This window comes from Vulpes lagopus, chromosome 1, assembly GCF_018345385.1.
Source record: "Vulpes lagopus strain Blue_001 chromosome 1, ASM1834538v1, whole genome shotgun sequence".
NCBI lineage: Eukaryota > Metazoa > Chordata > Mammalia > Carnivora > Canidae > Vulpes > Vulpes lagopus.
Genome location: NC_054824.1, coordinates 110,758,169 through 110,782,503, shown reverse-complemented (window position 1 = coordinate 110,782,503; position 24,335 = coordinate 110,758,169). Strand labels below are relative to the sequence as shown.

Genomic DNA, 24,335 nt, shown 5'->3' with positions numbered 1-24,335 from the left:
ATTTGAAAGTAACTAGAATTTTTATCTTTTCTGAGTTTTCAAGTTGAACAAATATCATGGATATAATATTGTAAACATTTCATAGTTAAATTTTAAATATTTCTATGAGCAGCATTGCATTTATCACTGTTGAGACAGGTGTTTGGGACAAGCAAAGACAGTATTATGGTCTCTGTCTTTTTTAAGGGTTTATACTCAGTGAACAAAACTGCATATGAAATAGGACAGTATTTTTTTTTTAAGAATTAATTTATTTGAGAGAAGTGGAGAGCATGAGCTGGAAAGGAGCAGAGGGAGAGGGATAAGCAAGCAGACTCTTCACTGAGCATAGAGCTAGATGTGAGATTCAGTCCTATGATCCTGAGATCATGACCTGAGCTGAAACCAAGAGTCGACACCTAATCGGCTGAGCCACCCAGGTATCCCAGGATTGTATTATTCTTAAACATCTAAATTGCTTTCTGGTTGGTATACACAGGAGCATAGTAAGCCCTGCAAGGACATAGATGGTGTTTATCTTGTTCAGTATTGTACACTCAAACGAATTTCATCACACTGTAACGAGTCATTGTATATTTATCGAATGACCGAGAACCACCCCAATGCCAGTGACAGAAGAATGGTTTGATTGGCATAAGAAGGCTAAGGAAGAAAAGACGAGTAGTACATGAGATTACTAAGATGAGGGACTTAATGAAAATGAATTTGCAAGATAAAAATGGTATAGTGCAGATTTTCTTAGAATGATTGTAGACATTGTGTGGAATTCAATAAGACACAAGAAGATCAGTAATAAGGTTGTTAGGTCTTAAGGTTTTATGTCCCAATGCTCTAAGCATATATCTGAAGAAGACATTCTCTTCTTACATGGAGCATAAAATCTAGCAGGAAGACATAGTTATTTAAAGCAAGGATCCATAATTAGAGGTTCTGTAAACATTTTGAAATTACATTGCAAATTCCTTAGTGAATATGCCTTCAGAGTCTGAAATAGGTATGTCCAAAAGAGACTAAGAATCACTGACTTGAAAATTTAAGTTCAATTTTGATCTAGAATCATATTCTTAAATAGTCCTAAACTTGTGTTTTTAGGTATTATTTTTATAGTATTATATATTATAGTATATATTATACTATACTATAGTAATATTTCCTTTTGATAGACAAAGCTCTTTAATATTGGCACTTTCAGTGGGATTTGCCTCCCCGCCCCCCACTTTGTAACATTTGTGTGGTTACGCATCCAGAAATGTTTTCTTTTAAAAGTGAAACAAAACATGCATGTATGCCTTCCCATGGGGATTGGAGTTTTCATAATACTACCCTTTTCTTGTTACTTTCTTACAGTTATTTTAATACATTAAATTTACTCTGCTGTGGTAAGTTAGCATTACCATATTTTTCCTTATTCTCTTCAGTATACTTTGGTAAGGAACCAGTTTATAATTCTAAGTTAGTGTGGCTAAAAGAGCTACCAGTAACATGTACATATATTACTCTGAGCCGGTTTAGAGCATGTTTTCTTTTAAATGCCTTGAAATATGTTATCCTGAATTCTTGGGTGTCGTATAGTAAGTAGGTTTATGTTGGAGAGTATGCAGGGTACAGAAAAAGTGAAGTTACAGATAAGGACTGAAATTTCAACCCTGGTGTGAAGTCATATGGAAGCTATAAATTTTGGCTCCAGTGTGAAGCAGTGTTACAACCCATGGTATAGTTGGGTCAGGGGAGGAATAGTGTGGTATGCAGATTAGAAATAATTTAATGCTTCCACTAACATTGCTCTTTCAAGGTACTAATTTCAGCAGTTTCTCTAACTCCATAAAGAGTTTGGGCATAGATAAAGGTGAGTTTCAGGATCAAAAACTTGCGTAGTGTAGAAGCAGTGATTCTTGTGAACTATTCTGTTTTTTTATGCCATGGCCTTTATCCTAAATTTCTTATATTTTTATGTGCTGGTGTTAAAATTACACCAAATTATCTAAAAATTAAAAATACTTCCATTTAGGGCAGCCCGGGTGGCTCAGCGATTTAGTGCCACCTTCAGCCCAGGGTGTGATCCTAGAGACCTGGGATTGAGTCCCACGTCAGGCTCCCTGCATGGAGCCTGCTTCTCCCTCTGCCTGTCTCTGCCTCTCTCTCTCTCTCTCTCTCTCTCTCCCCCCCTCCCCCCCCCCCCGTGTCTCTCATGAATGAATAAATAAAACCTTAAAAAAAAAAAAACCTTCCATTTAAAAGTAAAATATGTGGGGATCCCTGGATGGCTCAGCAGTTTAGCACCTGCCTTTAGCCCAGGGCATGATCCTGAAGTTCTGAGATCGAGTCCCACATCAGGCTCCCTGCATGGAGCCTGCTTCTCCCATCTGCCTGTGTCTTCTCTCTCTCTCTCTCTCTCTCTCTCTCTCATAAATAAATAGAATCTTAACAAAAAAAGGTAAAATATGTGCCCTGTCATTTTAAATGAAAGCAATAAAAGTGAGATCGTTACTTGAGATTAAACTGTGAGATGTGGGATCCTGCCTTTGGCCCAGGGTGTGATCCTGGAGTCCTGGGATCCTGTCCCACATCAGGCTCCTGCATGGTCTGCTTCTTCCTTTGCCTGTCTCTGCCTCTCTCTCTCTCTCTCTCTCTCTCTCTCTCTCATGAATAAATAAATAAAATCTTTAAAACTAAACAAACAAACAAACTGTGAGGTGTATTTAGAATGGCACCAGATTTATATTGCAAAGATCAGCTGCTTGTTCTTTGAGGAGCAGGAGAAGGGGGCAAAGTTAAAATACCAAAACCTTTTTATTTTGAAATACTTTAAATAATGTAAAAGGTACAGGAAACAGCATAATGAACTTCCTGGGTACCTATCACCAGCTTAAGAATTAAACATTACGAACTAGTGGAAGCCCTCTATATACTTTTCCTGAATCCATTTCCTCACTCCCTCAAGGGAATTCCTATCTCCCTTTGTAGAAACCTCCCAACAGTGACATTTCCCTTTCTCTAGACCTATGTAATTTCTTTCTTCACAGTTCACCGTGAACTCTACATTTTAACTTTATTGCATATTGCATATGACAGTAAGAGTGGTCTGAGAAGGGGAGTTGAAAGTAAGACTATATGTGAGGTAAAAAATCTGCCTTAAAATATAGGCAAGGGAAAGTTAGATTTCATCACTGTTCTATTTGCAGAACAGAATTGATAAGTTATACGTGAGAATAATCTAACAACATAATTATTTTAGGAAGAATAGTGTGGTAGCAGCAGTGTAGAGTAGTCAGTCTCAAAGGAAGTGGTGATTTGCTACCTCATTTTGATTGACTGATTTCCTCCTAATTTTTGTACGTTGGTGAGATTTTACTTGGACTCAAACTTTAACATCTTGATGGAAGAGAAAGGAGCGGGTGGCAAAATCCTTAATAACGAGCGTTTCCAGTTCCAGGATTTGGGGAGTTACCTCCGACCCCCTTTAGAATCTGTTGACAGTGCAGTGAATACAAATTAGGTAATAGATTTCTAGTTTAGCCATCAGTAATTTTTTTCATCCCCCATGCCAGCCATGCCAGGAATGCTACACCTAATCATTTTCTCTGAGCTCTTGCAGCCCTCTACTGGTCTAGGGAAGTTGCACAATTTAGAACCCTATAGGGCTAAGAAAGAGGTCAGTAACTCAGCAACTCATTTTTAGAATCTTTAAACTTTAGAAGGTATTTATGCCAACTCTCTCAATTGCAGATGACTATTTTATATAATACACCTTAATAATTCTGGAAATAAATGTATACATAGTATATTAGATACCTGTGGCAAATAGATCGTTGTAAGCACACTGCCTATATTATATTCTTTAAAAAATCTGAATGTATTTTTAGAATGTGGTCCTTTATGGTCCAGTGTTTGACAGTGTCAAAAACATCTTTTTACCACTAATGTCTTTTGTAAGTATTGTCTAATAAAGTAATGAGAATTTTTTTTAAAATTTCAGCTATTAGTTGCTACTATTAGAAGATAAACACAACAGAAGAATGCTAATTGCTTCTTTTATTTTTTTTTTAAGATTTATTTCTTTATTTGGGAGAGAGAGTGTGCACATGTGTCCGGGGGAGGAGCAGAGAGGGAGGGAGAGAATCTCAATCAGACTCCCTGCTGAGCATGTTGCAGATGCCCTGCAGGGCTCAATCCCATGACCCAAGCCCAAATCATGAGTAGGATGCCGAAACAATCCCATGACCCAAGCCCAAATCAAGAGTAGGATGCCGAAACAACTGAATCACCCAGGTGCCCCTTAAATTATCTTACTTTAAATTACTTTCAGCAACTTTCTGTTGCTGGAGCCAGAAACATGGGTATTATTCTAACCTCCTTACTCTTGTTTACTATTACTCCCTATCTCACAACTGGTCATTATACTTTAAGTGGTTTCCTAGTCTCTCATCTGACTTCTTTTAGTCTTCCAAAGTTTCACCAGCAGCCTTTCTAAACACTACTTGAGTTATGTCACTGCCTTTTTAAAAGTTTTAAATTGCTTTTTGTCATTAAGATCAAACAACACAATCACAAGGTGCCTCATGATGTGATCCCTTCCTACTTCTTTAAATTCATTTTCTACCCATTGTACTTCGAGTTTTGCTATCCTCTCAGTGTGGCCTGCTTTCTTGTGTGGAGTGTGTGTCCATACCTATGCACATGCTTATCCTTTTCCCTCTGCAGCCCTGTCCATATCTACCTGCCTGGTGGTCGTCATCCTCAGGATCATCTTAGTGTTACCTCTCCTTGAAATTCCCCAACTATACCCCCATTTACCTGCGGCTGAGTTGGGTGATCTCTTTGTGTTAGTGTTGCCTTATTTCTGTAACATTTATTGTTCCATATAGTAATTAACCTGTCTTTCATTCCTTAAAAACAGTAAATTTCCTTTAGGCTAGGATTGTGTCTTGTTTATCTTTAGTTCCATTGCTTAGCATATAGATGCTTAGTAAATGTTAAGTGATTGAAAATTGCATGAGCAAACTGGGTATGATAGCTAAGGAAAGTATCTGTAGTTAAATAGATTAAGATCACATACTTAATTCATTTTTTGAAATTATGAGGAGAATCAGTTCTTTTAGATCAGTGTTTGTTGGACATAGTTTTCACGATTTATATATGTTGAGGAAAGAACTGGGGGAGATAAAGAATGGTAGAATTTTAGAGCTAGAAGGGACTTCATTTTAAAATGAGAAATCTGAAACCCAAAGAGTTTAACTTAGAGTTACAGTGAGAACTCAGGTCTTCTAGTAGTTATTTTGCTAAATTTCTCCTGATATGTTTTGCCGGGATTAGTACTATTGGTTGTTTATATTTCAGGCATTTGGGGTATCAAAATAGTACTCTTATTTTGTACCATAGATTTATTTTTGTGGAATTTTGAAGGTAACATACACATACAGCTGAACCAAATTGACCATTTATCTTGTATTTATTTTGAATAGTCTTCTGAATTACCTGCCATGCTCAGATTCCTGAAAGATATAATATTTAGCAGCACCAACCCAAAAGCAGCCTCTATTTACAGGACTGAGCTTCTGTCCTGAATTTTACTTCCTTTCCTATTCTGGTGGCTGGATTTGAAAACATAAAACACATTTAAAAAAAAAAATGCCTCTTTCTCTTTACCTCTGTTTCAAGCAGTCTGTCACCTGTCATCTCATTATTCTTTCTCCAGGACACCATAGTTCTCCAGAGCAAACCAAGGGAAGGTTGACCTATTTTATTATTTTTTAATTTTTATTTTTTAGATTAGAGAAGTAGAACGTGATCATTAAAACAGTTAATATAGAACTGTGTAAAATAGACCATAAACTTAAGGACTTTTAAAAACATTATTTAAAGGACATTGTTGAGGATAGTTTATTTTAAAGGATGTGGTTGTTTATCTTCATCTTTGCATGCTGTAGGTTAAATTGGTCATGTATGATTTTAGTTTCTTGATCTGGAATACAACCATTATATTTTTGTGGGAAAATGTTATGAAATAGTTGCCAGAAAATATTGTGGTGAAAGTCAACCATTGCTTACTTAGGGAAAGTATGATAAAGAAAGCACAATTCCTCTTTTGTAGACTGAATTCTCCCTTAAATGATGTAAGTACATGGTGGGGGGAGGGAGAATGTCCAGTTAATATCCCAGAAACACGGCCATTTATTGTGAAGCCTTTTCCATTATTTTTTCAGAACCGTTTTTAAAATGTGAGGGAATTAAGCTGTATGGTCTTTAAGTAGGAAATACTATTTACATGGATTGTTGTATACTCTTTTTTTGCCTGGGGGGGAAACAGCAATAAGGATATCATAATTTTTTAATGATTTAAGCTATCAATTTTGTATTCATAGAAAAATAGAATTTGGAGTAAAATTATTCTAAACCTTTTATTCTGGAATCAGAATTTTGGAGGAGTAGGAGATCTTCATTGTCATCTAGCCTAACATTACTTTCAAGAAGAAACAGGAATATTGAGACATGATGAAGGTCAACCAAAAAGTCAGACTAGAATCTTGGATTTAGAGAAAGTAATGGTCACTTTCCTAACTGAATGACTCTTAAGGATCATTGAATTCTGTTGCTATAATTTGGTCCTTTACTAGTTGCCTTTTTTGTTTCTTAAAATGATTTTGGAGGAAGCATTTTTGCCCCTAAAGCAGCTGAAACAGGAAAAATGGAATTCTCATTCTATGCTTATGGTTCTATCTTTATTTTCTTTGGATAGAATATAAAATTAGTGGTAAATTTAGAGGGCAATATCTGAATATTTTATATGTAGCAAGGACTATGCTAGGTATTATTTTATTACTTTCCATGTCTATCAGTTGAGTTGTATGATTTTATAATATAGCAGAATTTAAGTAACTTTAATTTTGTTTTCAATTGTATTTAAAGTGATTGTTCTGGAGCCTTCCAGACAAAATGGTAGACTGAAGCTCCCTTCTTTATCAGATATGTGGGAATGCTAGATAAAAATAAAATATAAAAAATACACAGCCGAGTTTGAAAACTAGAAAGAGGAATCTGCAGGTGCCTGAAATGGAAAAAGGACTTAAAATCATAATAGAAAACAGAGAGAAGCCCCTTTTCCTATAAAAGAAACAGATACTCCAGATACTGTGAGCTTTACTGCATTGGTGGAATCCACAGGCCCAGGAATGGCAGGGAGTTGAGCCCAGACCAGGAAGGGTTTGAATTATTCATGTGAATGAGGCAAACGAAGTCCAGCTTAGCTGCCTGGTTTATTTTTCCTGATGCATCTTCTTCCTGTCCTTTTATTTTCAACCTTTTTAGTAGCCTTTTGTGGTTTCTTTTACAAAATATATTGCTGAATCTTTTTTTTATCAGCCTCAGACTCTTACCTTTTCATTAACAAGTTTAATCCATTTTCATTTATTGTATTAACACATTGGAAATTATTTACATTCTGTTTACTAAACTTCTAGTTATTTTCCACAATCAGTTTTTTGTTTTTTGTTTTTTTGTGTTTGGGGGGGGGTTGTTTTTGTTTGTTTTTTTAGATTGTATTTATTCATGAGAAACACAGACAGAGGGAGAGAGGCAGAGACACAGGCAGAGGGAGAAGCAGGCTCCATGCAGGAAGCCCGATGCGGGACTCGATCCCGGTACTCCAGGACCACGCCATGGGCCGAAGGCAGGCGCCAAACCGCTGAGCCACCCAGGGATTCCCCCCACAATCAGTTTTTTAATCCTAAATATATATGTGTGTGTGTGTGTATAATGTACATATCTTACCTGTAAACAAGTACTTAAATGACTTTCTCACTTTCCTCTGGTCTGCTCCACACCACCCTCTACCCTTAGTTTCCCAGTAGCCATGTTGATGTTCTGTTGAATTTTAGTTCTAGATTGTTAGGGTATTCTTCAAGCATCCATCCATCCTTTTTCTTTTTATATAAAATATGTTCTATTAGGTTATTTACTCACTCTTACTGGCATGTATCATATAGTATTCTCATAGATTTATTTCAGTTCGTATTTGAGTACCTATATAAAAGCACTTTCAACAGGGTTTTTGTACGTAAACATTCTAAGGCTTTTTATCCCTGAAAATATCTTTTTTTTTTCCTGAAAATATCTTTAGTTATCCTCACTTTTAAATACTCAATTAGATTAATTACAGATTTTTGGTTTGAAATTCTTTTCCTTTAACATTTTGAAAATACTACTACGTTATTTTTTTGTTGCTTGTGTTGCTCTTTGGGTTTCCTTGAACCCTTGTCAGCACAGTCTTATCAAGACTTTAATCAAGTCTTTTAAGTGAAAACAGTGTCTCATTTTATAGTTTTAAAATTGGATTTGAATGCTTCTGTGTGTTTATTCAACATTCGTGTTTCTTTTTCCTTGAGCTGCCTCTGTATCTTCTGTTTGGGGGTCGGGGGAGTTAAGTTGTCTTTTTTTTAGTGATTATTAGTCCTCTTTCATTTGTGTTGCAAATGTTTTCATTTGTTGTGTGATTTCTGTTTATGATATTTGCATTTCTAGTTTACAGAATTACTTAGGATTTCTAACAAAATGACTTTCGGCTTTTATGTCACATTTTAGAAGAACTTACCTAACTTAAAGAATTTTTCTAGTTTTTTTTTTTTAATTTTTTTTTATTATTATTTATTTATGATAGTCACAGAGAGAGAGAGAGAGAGAGGCAGAGACACAGGCAGAGGGAGAAGCAGGCTCCATGCACCGGGAGCCCGATGTGGGATTTGATCCCCGGTCTCCAGGATCGCGCCCTGGGCCAAAGGCAGGCGCCGAACCGCTGCACCACCCAGGGATCCCTAGTTTTTTTTTTTTTTTTTTCCTTTTTAAGATTTACTTATTTGAGAGAGAGAGAGAGCATAAGCATGAGCCGGAGGGGCAGAATGAGAGGGAGAGAGAATCTGAAGCAGACTACACAGTGAGTTGGAGCCCAATGCAGGGCTTGATCTCATAACTCTTAGATCATAACCTGAGCTGAAACCAAGAGTCAGAGGCTTAACTGACTGCACCACCCAGGTGCTCCTCTGGTATTTTTTTATGTTTATTTCTTTGACCCAGGTATTAACATTTTTAACTTGTCAGAATTATTCAAAAATTTATTTGATAAGATTTGGCAAGATAATTTTGAGAAAAAGAATGATAGACTAAAATTTATTATAAAGCTATACAAAACTATAAATAAAATAAGAAATAAAATACTCATTTGCAAAAAGCAAAACTAAACCATCGAGTGTTGGTACAAGAACGGAAAGATAGGGGATCCCTCGGTGGCTCAGCGGTTTGGCGCCTGCCTTTGGCCCAGGGCGCGATCCTGGAGTCCTGGGATCGAGTCCCACGTCAGGCTCCCGGCATGGAGCCTGCTTCTCCCTCTGCCTGTGTCTCTACCTCTCTCTCTCTCTATGTCTATCATGAATAAATAAATAAAATCTTTAAAAAAAAAAAAAAAAAAAGAACGGAAAGACAGAGAGAGAGTACTGAAACATACTAGAAAGCCCAGAGACCAATTTGGGCATATAAAGGAATATGATTGTTACTAAAGAGTGGCATTACAGATACATGGGAAGAGTTAAAATGTCAAAAGAAGGGGCTCCTGGGTGGCTCAGTGGTTGAGCGTCTGCCTTTGGCTCAGGTTGTGACCTCAAGATCCTGGGATTGAGTCCTGCATCAGGCTCCCCCGCGGAGAGCCTGGTTCTCCCTCTGCCTATATCTCTGTCTCTTTCTCTGTGTCTCTCATGAATAAATAAACAATATATATTTTTCTAAATGTCAAAAGAAGTTAAAGGAAATAAGAGTGAGTATATTTTCTGGTCTTGACGTAGACAGTTTAAGCCTAAGGAAAAGGAAAGATTCATAAAGAAAATACAAGCATAAAAATATATTTTTGGTAGTACTTTGTGTATAGTTGATTTGACACTTGTGTTCATAGCATTATTCACAGGAGTGAAGAAGTAGAAACAACCTGAATGTCCATCTGTAGATAAATGGGTAACAAGTTGTGGTATATACATGCAATGGATGGAGTAATATTCACCCTTTAAAAGGAAGGAAATTCTGATACATGCTACAACGTGGGTGAACTTTAAAGACATACTGAGTGAAATAAGCCACTCATAAAAAAACAAATATATTAAGATTTCTCTTCTACATGGTATCTAGACAGTTAAATTTATAGAGACAGAGTAAAATGGTGGTTACCAGTGGCTGGGAAGAGTAGAAATGGGGAGTTGCTGTAGGTATAGAGCTCAGTTGGGGTATGAAGAAGTTCCGAAGATGACCAGTGGTGATGCTTGCACAATAGTTGAATCTGCTTCATGCCACAGAACCATAAACTTATAAGAAATAACAAATGATTGTGAAGATATGGAGAAAAGAAAATCCTTGTGCAGTGTTGGTGGGGATATAAACTGGTGCAATCACTATGGAAAACAGTGTGTAGATTCTTCAAAAAATTGAAAAGAGAGCTATTGCATGATTCAGTAATTCCGGTTCTGGGTATCTTTCCAAAGAAAATGAAAACACTAACCCAAAAAGATTTATGCATTTCCATGTTCATTGCAGCATTATTTGCAGTAGCCATGGTACAGAAACAACCTAAGTGTCCATTGATAAATGAAGATGTGGTGTGTATGTACAATGAAATATTCAGTCTTTAAAAGAATGAAGTCTTGCCATTTGCAACAATGTGGATGGACCTTGTGGGCATTACATTAAGTAAAATAAGTCAGAGAAAGACAAATACCGTATGATCTCACTTACATGTAAAATCTAAAACAAAACAAAACAAAAACACAAAGCTTATGGATTATAGAGACCATATTTCGACCATATTGCTGGTTGCCAGAGGTGGGGAGTGGGGTCTGAGCAAAATAGGTGAAGGGGGTTAAAAGGTAAGTTGACTTATAAACAGATGGCTTCACTCTTCCATGTTACCAATTACCAAACATTCAGAGTAAATTAATACCAGTCCTCAAACTCTTACACAAAATACGACAGGAAGGAATTCTTCCAAAATAATTTTATGGGGCCAGAATTGTCCTGATACCTAAACTAGACAAGATAACACAAGAAAAGAAAAATTGCCACCACTATCCCTGTTGTGAATGTACAAACAAAAATTCTCAACAAATACTAGCAAATCAAATTGAACAGTGTGTTGAAGGATCATACCTGATGATCAGATGGGAGTTATTCCAGGTATATGGGGGTGGTTGAAAATCCTCAAATCAGTCAATGCCTATTGAAAAATGAAGGGTAAAACTCCGTATTATCTCGATACATGCAGGAAAAGCATTTGACAAAATACAACATCCACTTACAATTAAAAAAAAAAAAAAATTCAACAGAGCAGGTATAGATGTAATGTACCTCAACATAATAAAGGTTTTATGTGAGAAGCTCAGAGCAAACATCAGAATCAGCAGTGAAAGATTGAAAGTGTTTCTCTACAATCAGGAATAAGACAAGGATGCCCATTCTTGCTGTTTTTGTTCAGCACAGTATATGTAGTCCTAGGCAGAGCAGTTAGGCCAGAAAAAGAAATAAAAGATATTTAAATAGAAAAGGAAGAAGTAAAACTGTCATTGCAGATGACATAATATGTAGAAAGAACTCTACCAAAAAACTGTTAGAGCTAGTAAATAAATTCAGTAAGTTTGTGGGATATAAAGTCAATATGCAAGATCTGTTGCATTTCTGTATACTAATAATGAACTATAAGAAAGAGAAATCTGGAAAACAGTCCCATTTACAATTGCATCAAAAAAATTACCTAAGAATAAATGTTACCAAAGAGGTGAAGGCCCTGTATATTGAAAACTGGAAGACATTAATGGAAGCAGTTGAAGATGACACAAATGGAGAGAGATTCTGTGTTAATGGATTGGAGGAATCAATATTGTTAAAATGTCCATACTAGCCAAAGCAATCTATGGATTCAGTGCAATCCCTATCAAACTTCCAGTGGCACTTTTCACAGAAATAGAACAAAGAAATTGTAAAATTTCTATGAAACCACAAAAGATCTCGAATAGTCAAAGTAGTCTTGAGGAAGACCAAAGCTGAAGGCCCCATACTCCTTGATTTCAAACTATATTACAAAGTTTTAGTAATTAAAACAGTATGTTACTGGCATAAAAAGAGGCACAGAGGTTACTGGAACAGCGTGGAGAACCCAGAAATAAACTCATACATATGTGGTTAATTTACAACAACAGAGGAGCCAAGAATATACCTGGGAAAGGACAGTCTCTTCAATAAATGGTACTGGGGGAACTGGACTACTGTCTTATATCCTAAACAAAAATCCACTCAAAGTTAAAGAGCCTAAGTCATGAAACCATAAAATTCCTAGAAGAAAACGTAGGCGTTTTAAGCTCCTTGACATAGGTCTCGGCAATGGTATTGAATCTGACACTGAAAGTAAAAGCAAGTCTCACTGTTTAAGTGAGACTACATCAAATTAAAAAGCTTCTGCACAACAAAGGAAACCAACAAAATGAAAAGGCAACGTACTGAATGGGAGAAACTATTTGTAAATCATATCTGATAGGGAGTAATATCTGGAAATTATAAAGAACTCATATAACTCTAGCAAAAAAAAAAAAATCCAATTTAAGAATAGGAAGATCTGAATAGACATTTTTCCAAAGACCACCTGCAAGTTGCCAACAGGTACACAAAAGAATGCTCAACATCATTAATCATTAGGGAAATGTAAATGAAAGCCACAATGAGATATCTGCTCACACTTGATAGAATGGCTATTAGACAAGAAGTTAAGTGTTGATGCAGATGTGGAGAACAGGGAACCCTTCTCATGCACTGTTGGTGGGAATATAAATTGGTACAGCCACTATGGAAAATAGTATGAAGGTTCCTCAAAAAATTAAAAATAGAACTATCATATCTAAGAATTCCATTTTTTAAAAAAAGATTTGTTCATAGAGACACAGAGAGAGAGAGAGAGAGAGGCAGAGACACAGGCAGAGGGAGAAGCGGGCTCCATGCAGGAAGCCCGACGCGGGACTCGATCCCGGGTCCCTAGGATCACGCCCTGGGCTGCAGGCGGTGCTAAACCGCTGCGCCACCGGGGCTGCCCTAAGAATTCCATTTTTGAGTATCTGTGCAAAGAAAACTAAATAGTTGGAAAGACATATGCACCCCCGTGTTTATTGCAGCGTTGTTTACAATAGCCAATATGTGGAAACAGCCTGTTTGTTCATTGATTGATGAATGGATAAAGAAATTATGGTATGTATTGTAGAGAAGGAAAAATTCTTCCTTTATACTTTAAAGTTTTAGAGCTGGACTAAAAATTAAATTTACATGAGACGGATTAACAGGAGAAAAAAACCCAAATCTTTATTATGTGCTCATGGGGGCCCCATAATGAAATCGACCCAAGAAATGACCAAGGCAGGAAGTTCTTATACTTTTTAGACAAAGACAGATTTGTGAGGAATTGAGAGGGTGAAGAAAACATGTTTGGCAACTTTAATTAGTAGGAATTCTAAGTGAAATTTGGGCTGAGGTAGTAGATTAGTTTCTGTAGCTTTGTAATTTTTGAGGTCCCTATCTCTGGTGATAAGGATGCCTTTTTACTTTTTAGTACAGGCAGGGTGCCTTTAAATGGGAGATCCAGTTCCTACTTTCAAGAGGACAAAAGAGTATGTAAGTGTCCTTGCACTGGCTGTTTCCCAAGTAGCTACAATTCAAAATAATTGATATGTCATTGTGGTAGATTTTGGGTGGCTTTACCCTGCCCCTACAACACACACATATTGGAATATCATTCAGCAATAAAAAAAGAATGGAATCTTGTCTTTTGCGAAAACATGGATGCCCCATGAGGGCAGTTGTGCTAAGTGAAATAAGCCAGACAAAAAGACAACTACTGTATGATCTCCCTTAAATTTGAGATCTAAGAAAAAACAGCAATAACAACCAACCAAAAAAACAAGTTCATAGATACAGAGAGAGCAGATTAGTGGTTGCTAGAGGTGGGGGGTGAATGGTGAAGAGGGTCAAAGATTAAAAAAACAGTGGGAAAAAGTCATAAAGATGTAATATACACATAGTGACAGCATGGCTAATGCTGTATTGCAAATTTGAAAATTGCTAAGAGCAAAACTTAGAAGTTCTCATTGGGAGGGAAATAATTTGCAACTGTGTATGGTGACAGATGTTAATTAGACTTCTTGTGACCATTTAACAACATATACAAATATGGAATCATGTTTCACACTTGAAACTAATGTAATGTTACATGTCAATTGTACTTCCATAAAAAAAGTTGAGGTGGCAAATTCTATATTAGGTATATTTTAACACAATTTAAATTTTATATATAACTCAAATATAAGATATATAGTTATGGATGCATAGTTATAATTACTATAATTTAACCACAATTTAAATTATAATTTAAATTTAAATCACGTATAATTGGTATACACCAAGGCATACTTCGTTTTATTGTGCTTTACGGATGCTGCTTTTTTCTTTTTTCTTTTTTTTGCAAATTGGATGTAACGGCAACCCTGTGTTGAGCAAGTCTGTCTGCCATTTTTTCCAACAGCATTTGCTCACTTTGTTTCTTTGTATCACATTCTGGTAATTCTTACAATATCTCAAAATTTTTCATTATTATATTTGTCATAGTGATCTGTGATCAAGGATTACAACTCAGAAAATTTTTTTTAATTAAGGTATGTCCATTTTTTTAACTTAATAGATTACAGTGTAGTGTAAACATAAGTAGTGTAAACGTAACTTCCATGTGTGCTGGAAAACCAGAAAATTCATTTGATTCATTTCATTACAGTTTTCACTTTACTGCAGTAGTCTGGAATCAAACCTGCAATATCTATGAAATATGTGTGTGTGTGTGTGTGTGTGTGTGTGTGTGTGTACACAACAAAAATAATAGCATCATTTTTCTGCTTTGACAAGACAATAGAAAAATGATAAATACCACAGTAGAAAACTAGCAAAGGATACTAAAAATTCTGGAGAAAAATGGAGTAGTGGCTAAAGTGCAGTGAAAAAGTTTCTGATAGTGAGAAGACCAAGAACCTAAAGGATCAGTGTGAGATAGGATATAGACATGAACTTTGAGGAAAACCGTGACAGAAGAGGGATTTGAGGTAGAGATATAGGCTGTGATAAAAGGCAGTATAAGGTAAAGTGACTGGGAGGTTTGTAGGTGCTTGTAGTAAAAAGGGTAGAGGGAAATGTTATTTAATGGTTCCCAAATCATTAAAATTACCTGGGGGACTTTCTTTCAATAAATATTTTACTTTAAAGATTTTCAGAAAAATTTCAAAGATGAAATAGAGTTACTATATCTCACACCAATTTTCTGTTATTGTCTTACATTATCATAGTACAGTTGTCATAATTGATACATTATTATTATTTGAAGTCTTTATTCAGATTTCTATAATTTTTACGTAATGTCATTTTCCTGTTCCAGGAATCCCATGCAGGATGCCATCTTACATTTAGTCATGTCTCCTATGCTCCCCTTGGCTGTAATGATTTCTTGACTTTCCTTGTTTTTGATGGTCTTGACCATTTTAAGGAGTACCAATCTGGTATTTTTGAAGAGTGCCCCACTATATGAATTTGTCTTAGTTTTTCTTGTGATTAGACTAGTGTGTTTTTAGGGAGGAAGACCACATAGGTAAAGTGCCATTTTCATCACATCTTATCAGGGGTACATACTATCCATGTGACTTGACCACTGTTAATGCTAAGTCACTTTGCTGAGATAATATTTGTCAGGTTTTTCAAGTTACTTTGTTTTCCCTCTTTCTGTGCTGTATTTTTTGGGAGGAAGTCACTCTCTGCAACCTACACTTAGAGTGGGGACAATGCTTCACCTCCTTAAGATCAGAATAACTACATAAATGACCTGAAATTCTTCATGGAAAATTTGTTCTCTCCCATTTTTTAATTTGTTCAATCATTTATATCCGGGTAGACACAGATATTTATACCTTGGGTTATAATGCAGTACCACTTATTTATCCTGTTGCTGAAAGTGTTCTGACTTCTCCAATTGGGATCTCTTTCAGTTGACACCTGTATCCTTTTGACACCTTCCCATTGTTCAGTTTATATATTTATGTGCATTTTTTGAGCACTTCCTTACTTTATAGTACAGGAGTCTCCAAATTGACCTTGTATATTTCCTGTCTCAGTCCTAGGATCAGCCATTTTTTTAAGCCCTGATTGCTTTGGATAAAGGTACTGTAACCACGATCTCGGTATTAGGTGTTCTCCTTGCTATGGTGTGTTTGTTGTTCCTGGGCTTGCTAGGTGATACAGGAATGAAATCTGTGTATGTAAACTAATTCTGCATATGCACATCTATAAGTATTTTTGTATGAAAGTGTGTCTACACTAAGCTAACCATGAGTTCATACTGTCTCAAACAATAATTCATTACATTTATTTCAGCCTTTTCCTGACTTGCCTTTCTGCAGTCTCCCACTCAAACAGTGAGAACCTTAGCTCCTACCATTCACTATTCATTTACTCAAGTGTTCATTTCCAGGATACAAGGTTAGTTGACCCTTGAACAACACAGTATATTTTAGGGTACTCTCTCCCTGTCAAAAATCCACATTTAACTTTTAACTTCTCAAAAACTTTACTAGTAGGGAGAACCACAAGAGATCACTCTTTACTGTGATGCACAATTTTGTAGAGATGATTGGCGTGACATGACATTTTAAGTGGATACTTGCAACAACACTGAGCCCACCACAGTAGCAGCAGCAGCAGGGTGTGGCTGTGAAATTATTCCAAGTAGTACAAGATGTGTGTGTGACAGTTAATTTTATACAGTTATTTAATACTGTATCTTTACATGTGTTTTCATTTCTCTTGACTGCAAATGGTACAGTCTCTGGATATGTACATTTTTATAAATTACATTTTCTTACTACAGATTTCTGTATATTTGATGTTAGTAAATGGTACAGTATACTAGTATCTATGTATTTTATGCATACTTGAGGTACCTAACTTTTTCTTAGTTTTTTCACTATTTCTGGACTATGTAGTTCATATGTGAGTTTTTTCAAATTGTTACAAATCTCTAAAAATGTTTCTAATGTACAATTATTGAAAAATTCCACATGTAAAGTGGACCTGTGGAATTCAAACCCATGTTGTTCAAGGCTCAACTATATAGTAGTTTCAGAATTGACCTATACCACCAGGGACCTTTTTTTATTGAAATAAAATTCTCATATAATTCACTATTTTAACCATTTTAAAGTGTACAATTCAACACTTTTAGGTGTATTCACAGTGTTTTGCAACTATCCCCATTACCTAATTCTAGAACATTTTTAATTACCCAAAAAGAAACCATATACCCATTAAGTAGTCACTCCATTTCCTTCTTCCAGTCCCTGGCAGCCAGCCACTAAACGCAGCTTTTTAAAAAGTGGTATTTATCTCCTTTCCCAGATATTCTGATTCAGTAGTTCTAAAGATAAAGCTAGACATCTGTATCTTTAAAAAAAAAAAAAAGAAAAAAAGAAAAAAAAAAAGCTGCTTTGCTTCTGGTAGTCAGGCAAGTTTGAATTACCGGGTGGCATAAGCCTAAAAGAACAGCATATTTTGAGTAAATTGAAATGTTCTAGAAGCAGTAATGTGAATCAAAGAGGATCTCATCAAAGCTAAAAACAAATGCCAACGCAGTTTGATTGTCTTTAATTTAAAAGTTAGTTTAGGCAGGGTTGAAGTGAGGGAAAGAAACCATTTTATAAAATGTCAGCTTGTTGCATCTGTGTTTAGATTTCAGTTAACTTTTAATCCATGTCGTCTGTGTTCATCCATTACCAAGTTTTGGTTTCAGTACTTTGTTCTGCTTATTTTCTCTTGGGTGTTTTTTTTTCTCCCCAACTTTCTTTCTTTCTTTCTTTCTTTTCTTTCTCTCCTTATCTTAGTCCACTTAGAGGAAAGCTTCCCCTTCTTCCTGGCACCAATACCTTGGTAAAAATGTACTCTTAAAGGATGAGTACTAATTGTCAAGTAGATAAGAGCTGTAGTAGTAAAGCACAGCATATCTGATAACTTAATTGGGAAAGATTTGCTGACAGACTTTTAGTTTGATACCTTCTCATCTTGTAGATAGAAGCTAAAGACAAATTCTGGTATCTTGTGATAACCCTATAAGGAATTTTGAAGTCAAACTTGTAGTTGGAAAATAGAATGACTGTACTTGAAATTGGAAGATAGAGTAACTAGAGCTAACAAAAATATAATGTCTAAAGCATTTGTTCTGAGGGTTCAGTGCTTACTGAATACTAAAAACTATATTTGTGATCTCAAAATACAGTTTTCTTTAGTTGCGAGAAACACTTCCAAAGATTTTCATTTTTACTTTCTATAATCTTTATGTCCATACCATGGACCATAACTTCACAAATTCTATTACCTACTTCTGTTCTCCAAAGTTCTCTTCTAGCCATACTACCAACTGTTTTTCTCTCCTATCTTGCAAATAGTCTATTAGTCTTTTCTTTCTTCTTGGATTTTTTCCACTAATCCTAACTAATTTTGTCATGTTGAGTAGCATTTCCCTACTCCCAAGACTGCTCCCAAAACTTTTTTTTTTTTTTCTCCCAAAACTTATATATTATTTACTTCTTGGTTAGTTTTTCAAAGCATTTTCCCAACAAAGTTTGGCTTCTTCCTATGGGAGATTTTGTACTCTCTGTTAGGAAAATAAAGTTTTCTCCAAATTGTTAGCCTTAGGATGAAGAGTAAGTCATAAACAAAAAAGAGCAACATTAATTTTTCCTGAAGAATCAGTTTTGTTGTTATACTAAGAAGTCTGTCAAGCGAGACTTGACATCATTGCAGTTATGTCAGCCTTCAAGGATGCTTATCTAGATCATTATTGTTGAGTTAGCTGTGTTGTTTGAATCTGCTGTTCTTGTTATTATAACTTAGCGTTAGGTTAGTGACATTGCTGCTGGTTAAGTTAGTTTTACTTGCTTGGTTAAACTTTACATTGTGTAGTGATATGCATTTTTATCAATAGTTTTTGGCAAATTTCCAGTAACTGGACTGTTTAGAAATGCACGTATTATGTCCCAAAAATGAGTCGGTAAGACCCTTTTTGCTAAAGCAAATGGATATGTAATCTAAGGAGGTTGGTTATAGAATTATATTTTTTCTACAGGAAAGAAGGATTGGGTAAGGTAGATGGATGATGGGGTCTTTTGTCCCACCTTACTTTAAGTCAAGAGATTTTTTTTTTTTTTTTTAAGATTTATTCATGAGAGACACAGAGAGAGACAGAGAGAGACAGGCAGAGAGAGAAGCAGGCTCCATGCAGGGAGCCTGATGTGGGACTCGATCCCGAGACTCCAGGACCACGCCCTGGGCCAAAGGCAGGCCCTAAACCCCTGAGCCATCCAGGGATCCCCAAGTCAAGAGATTTAAAATATGAAAGTTTTCTCCCAGTTAGGTGATTCTCGCCCTGCCCTGCCTCCCACTCCCCACATCATAAGCAGTTTCTAGAGATCCCAATGAAGGGGGCTTTGAAAAATCAGTTTGGAAAATACTGTTTAAAGTTTTATTTAAATGTAAAGAATTGTGTAAAACTTGTCATTTTCTAATTCTCTAAAGGGAAAAAATATAACCTGTAGTTTGCAAGCTTCTGTTAAGACTGTTTTAAACTTAAAAATCTACAGAGGGCAATAATTGAGTAAGCAACAAATTTTCTATCTAAAGTGGAGGGAAAAATAAACTTCTAGAGAAGCCAGTGTTAAAGTTGATAATTAGGAGGCAGTGACAAAAAACTAATAGTTGCTGTGTATACTTTCCAGAAAAATGGAAACAGATCAATCTAAGAGAAGAAAGCTGTGGAGCATTTATGACATAAGTAACAGTCAGTAGAACAAAATAAATATGATACCAGTGTTTGCTCTTTAGGATCAATCTTGTAAGTTAAAGTACTCTCTCAAAGAATCATCCTGAGAAGAAAGGAAATGACAGTCAAAAAACTTTAATGAGACTGCATCAGGCTACCTAATGTATTTTTTTATTTTATTTTTTTATTTTATTATTTTTTAAGATTTTATTTATTCATGAGAGACACAGAGAGACACACACACAGAGAGAGAGAGAGAGAGAAGCAGAGACACAGGCAGAGGGAGAAGCAGGCTCCATGCAGGGAGCCTGACATGGAACTCAATCCCTGGTCTCCAGGATCACGCCCTGGGCTGAAGGCGGCACTAAACTGCTGAACCACCCCGGCTGCCTGTGTAGTTATTTTTTAAATTAAGGTGATATCCCACACACCCACATGCATGCAGGTTGCATATATATATACACATACACACACACATACTTATATGGTAGAAATATCCCATCTTAATGAAATAAATTCTTTTCTAATGAGATCTCTTATAATATCATTAAAAATACTCACTAATTTTCAAATTTTCCTAATGATAAGAACCACTGGGATACTTATTAAAAGTACAAATTCTTGGTTCCATTTCAGACCTGCTAAATCTGTATTTTAACAAGCACTCCAGGAAATTTTATTAAGTAGGACACATTAAAAAAACCTTTTGCACAGCAAAGAAAACAATGGAAAGGTAGCCTTTGTAATGAGATAAAATATTGGCAAACCATATATCTGGTAAGGGATTAATGTCCAAAATATATAAGGAGCTCATCCAACTCAGTAGCAGACAAACTCAATTTAAAAATAGGCAAAGGACCTGAACATTTTTCCAAAGTACACACACGGACAAGTATAAGAAAAGGTGCTCAATATCACTAGGGAAATGCAAATCAAAGCCATGATGAGATCTCACCTAAGACCTGTTAGAATGGCTGTTACCAAAAAGACAAGAGATAGCAAGAGTTGGTGACTATATGTAAGAAAAGTCCTTTATACACTGTTGTTGGGAATGTAAATTGTGTAGCCATTCTGGAAAAGAGCATGAAGTTTCCTCAAAAAATTAAAAATATAACTGCCATCTGATCAGCAATTCCACTTTTAGGTATGCACCTAGAGGAAATGGAATCAATGTCTCAAAGTGATATCTCTACTCATATGGGTGTTGTAGCAATAGTCACAATAGCCAAATAGAGAATCAGCCTTAATGTCTGTTGATGGATGGGTGAATGGATAAAGAGAATATGGTCTTCATATTTACAATGGAATATTTTTCAGCCATTGGAAAATAAAGGAAATCCTGCCATTTGTGCCAACATGGATGAACTTGAAGGACGTTACACTAAGTGAGATAAGCCAGAGACAGAAAGATAAATACTGTATGATCTCACTTATATGTGGAATTTAAAAATGAACTCACAGAAGCAAAGAGTAGAATGATGGTTGGTGGGGATTGGTGGAAATGAGATGTATAGCATGGTGACTGTAGTTAATAATAATGTATTTAAACTTAAAAGTTTCTAAGAGTATAGATCTTAAGCACTCTTACTGCACACACACAGATAAAATGTTAATTGTGTGACAGGATGGATGTTTTAGTTAGCTTGATTGTGGTAATCATTTCACAGTGTATACATGTATCAGATTACCACGTTGTACACCTTAGATATATACAGTTTTTGTTTGTCAGTTTTACCTCACTAGGGCCCAGGGTGGAGGGGAGGGGGATGATGAAGTGTGATGAGAGTGCACATTCTTGCCTCATTGTTGATCTTTGGAGACAAAGCATTCAAGTTCTGTTCTGTTACTAGGAGTTGTCATTAATGAGTTACTAATTTTTTCAAATGCTTTTTCTGTGTCTGTTGAGACTATCATTTGTTTTTTGCTTTTAGTTGGTTAATACAAAAAATTGCATAGATTGATTTTCACACATTAAACTGATGAGTTAGGGGATCCCTGGGTGGCTCAGTGGGTGGCCTGCCTTTGGCCCAGGGCGCCATCCTGGAGCCCCAGGATCAAGTCCCACGTAGGGCTCCCGGCATGGAGCCTGCCTCTCCCTCTGCCTGTGTCTCTGCCTCTCTCTCTATGTCTATCATAAATACATAAAATCTTAAAAAAGTAAATAAATAAAATAAAAATAAATAAACTGATGAGTTACTGGGAGTACCCCAAATCCCACTTTTCATAATGGATTGTCCTTTTTATATGTAGTTGAATTTAATTTCCTAATATTTCATTGAAGATTTTCTTGTATATGATCATGAGCTATTATATTGATCTATAGTTCGTTTGTTTTTAAGTGGGCTCCATCCATGCCCCATGTGGAGCTTAACACAGGGCTTTAATTCACAACCCTGAGATCAAGAGTCAGGCACTTAACTGAGCCAGCCCAGGCACCCCAATTATTTTAAATTTATTAATGTTTGTTTTTGACCCATGATGTGGCCTATCTTGGTGAATATTCTTTGTGCCCTTGGAAAGAATGAATATTTTCCTATTGGGCAGATTTTTATACAAATGTCATTTAGATCCAGTTGAATTGATGGCATTTTTTAGTTCTTTTATATCCTTGGTGATCTTTTGTCTTACTGGGAGTAGTTGAAGCTTTCAACTATAATTATGAGTTTGTCTATTTCGCCTGTCAATTTTTTCAGGTTTTGCTTCCTGTATTTTGAAGCTGTTGCTAGTTGCATACACATTTAGTGAACTCATCTTTTTTTTCAAGGTGTAATATGTAAAGTTCCTCTTTGCTCTGAGATCAGTTTTGTCTGATAATAATGTAGTTACTCTAGCTTTCCTTTGATTAGTGCTTGCATGGCATATCTTTTTTACGTTATTTTACTTATAACCTACCTATATCATTACGAAGTAAATTTCTTGTTAATAGCTTATTGTATGGTTGTTTTCCCCTTCTGATAGCCACCTTTTAGTTTTCTTTTCACTTTTCTATTTAATTCCAGTATAATTAACATATAGTGTTATAGTAGTTTCAGGTGTGCAATCTGACAGTCTCTTTTAATTAGTGTGTTTAGTCCATTTGTACTTCATAATCATTATTGGTATGTTTGGATGTTTTCATTTACCTAACATGATTTTGATTATCCTGTGCAAACTATAGTTTGCATATTGGTTGCTCTAGCTTTTACACTATATGGCATGGGCTTAGAACCTAACTATATATTAAATGCTTAATATTTATTGATGTCATATTTTTAGAATCTAATTTTCATTTTTACTCTGAAATTTTCTAAATTAAGTAATTGAAAGATACTATAAGCTGCTTCTAACACAGTCCATTAATAGAATACTATTGCTGTATATAATTTGCTTTAAAAATATTTGTGATACTTCTACATTCACCAATAACTTTCTTTGCTTGATCTATAAAGGTATAGTGCTTTATCTTTACAGTCTCACCTAGACTAATGCCTGTTGATAATATGCAGATCCATTTTGCTTTTGAGTCAGAATTTTTCTGTTTATATATGACTCATAACTGTAACTCTGTAAGCTTTACACAAGGCTAGTTTGAGGGCAGTGCTATGTTTAAATGATTCTATTTATATAGGAATAGTTGGAACAGTTAAATGATCCCAAGATAAACTCTGCCTCATGTGTATAATATCAAAAAGTTTCTTTATTCAAGTTTATTTCCTCCTCTATAAATGAAAGATTTGAACTATTTGAACTCTGGCAGTTTTTTCTGTTGGAATGTATTCTAATTTGGCTGTGTTCAGATTAATTGAATCTCGTTTTAATAATTTACAAGTTAACTCAGTTCATTTAAGGGATTTTGGGGTTTGTTTCAGCTATTAAAATCAGACATTTTAATAAGTACCAATAGAACAATTTGAAGAACACAGAAGATTTTACTAATCTTCTAAGTATGTGGGTTTTAATAATTCACATAGATGCTAGAATGTAGCTTACTTAGACCCATAATATTCATCCATAGGAAATTTATTGCATGAAATAATTAGAAATTAGGCTTGTCAGTCGTTTTGTTGTCCACGTCTTGCTCCTGTTGGCCAACAACCTCAGTCTAGCCCATTGCTATACAGTAGAGCTATCTGTGATAATAGAAGTATATATCTGTATTATACAATAGTTACTTAATTTTAGTTAATTTAACTTTTAACAGCCACATGTAGCTAGTGGGTCATCAGACAGCAACATTGGTCTAGTCGCATGGCTTCCCTTTTTATATGTAATTTTTTTGGATTTCAAGTGTAAGCTTGTATGTAAGTATACGCTTCTAAGAAGTTTCTTGACCTATTGCAGAGCAGGAGACAGAAGGCTGAACAAATTAGAAAGAAAATGATACATGACATAATAATTACAGTATGATAAACTTTAAGCAAATGAGTAGGTTGATAAAGTGACTAACTGC

General features: G+C 35.6%; 1 protein-coding gene across 3 annotated transcripts in view; it reads left to right on the top strand.

Moving 5' to 3' along the window:
- The window catches only part of ANKRD12 (ankyrin repeat domain 12), a 125,493-nt gene that overhangs the window by 7,715 nt on the left and 93,443 nt on the right, over window positions 1-24,335 (top strand). The window lies entirely within an intron of this gene.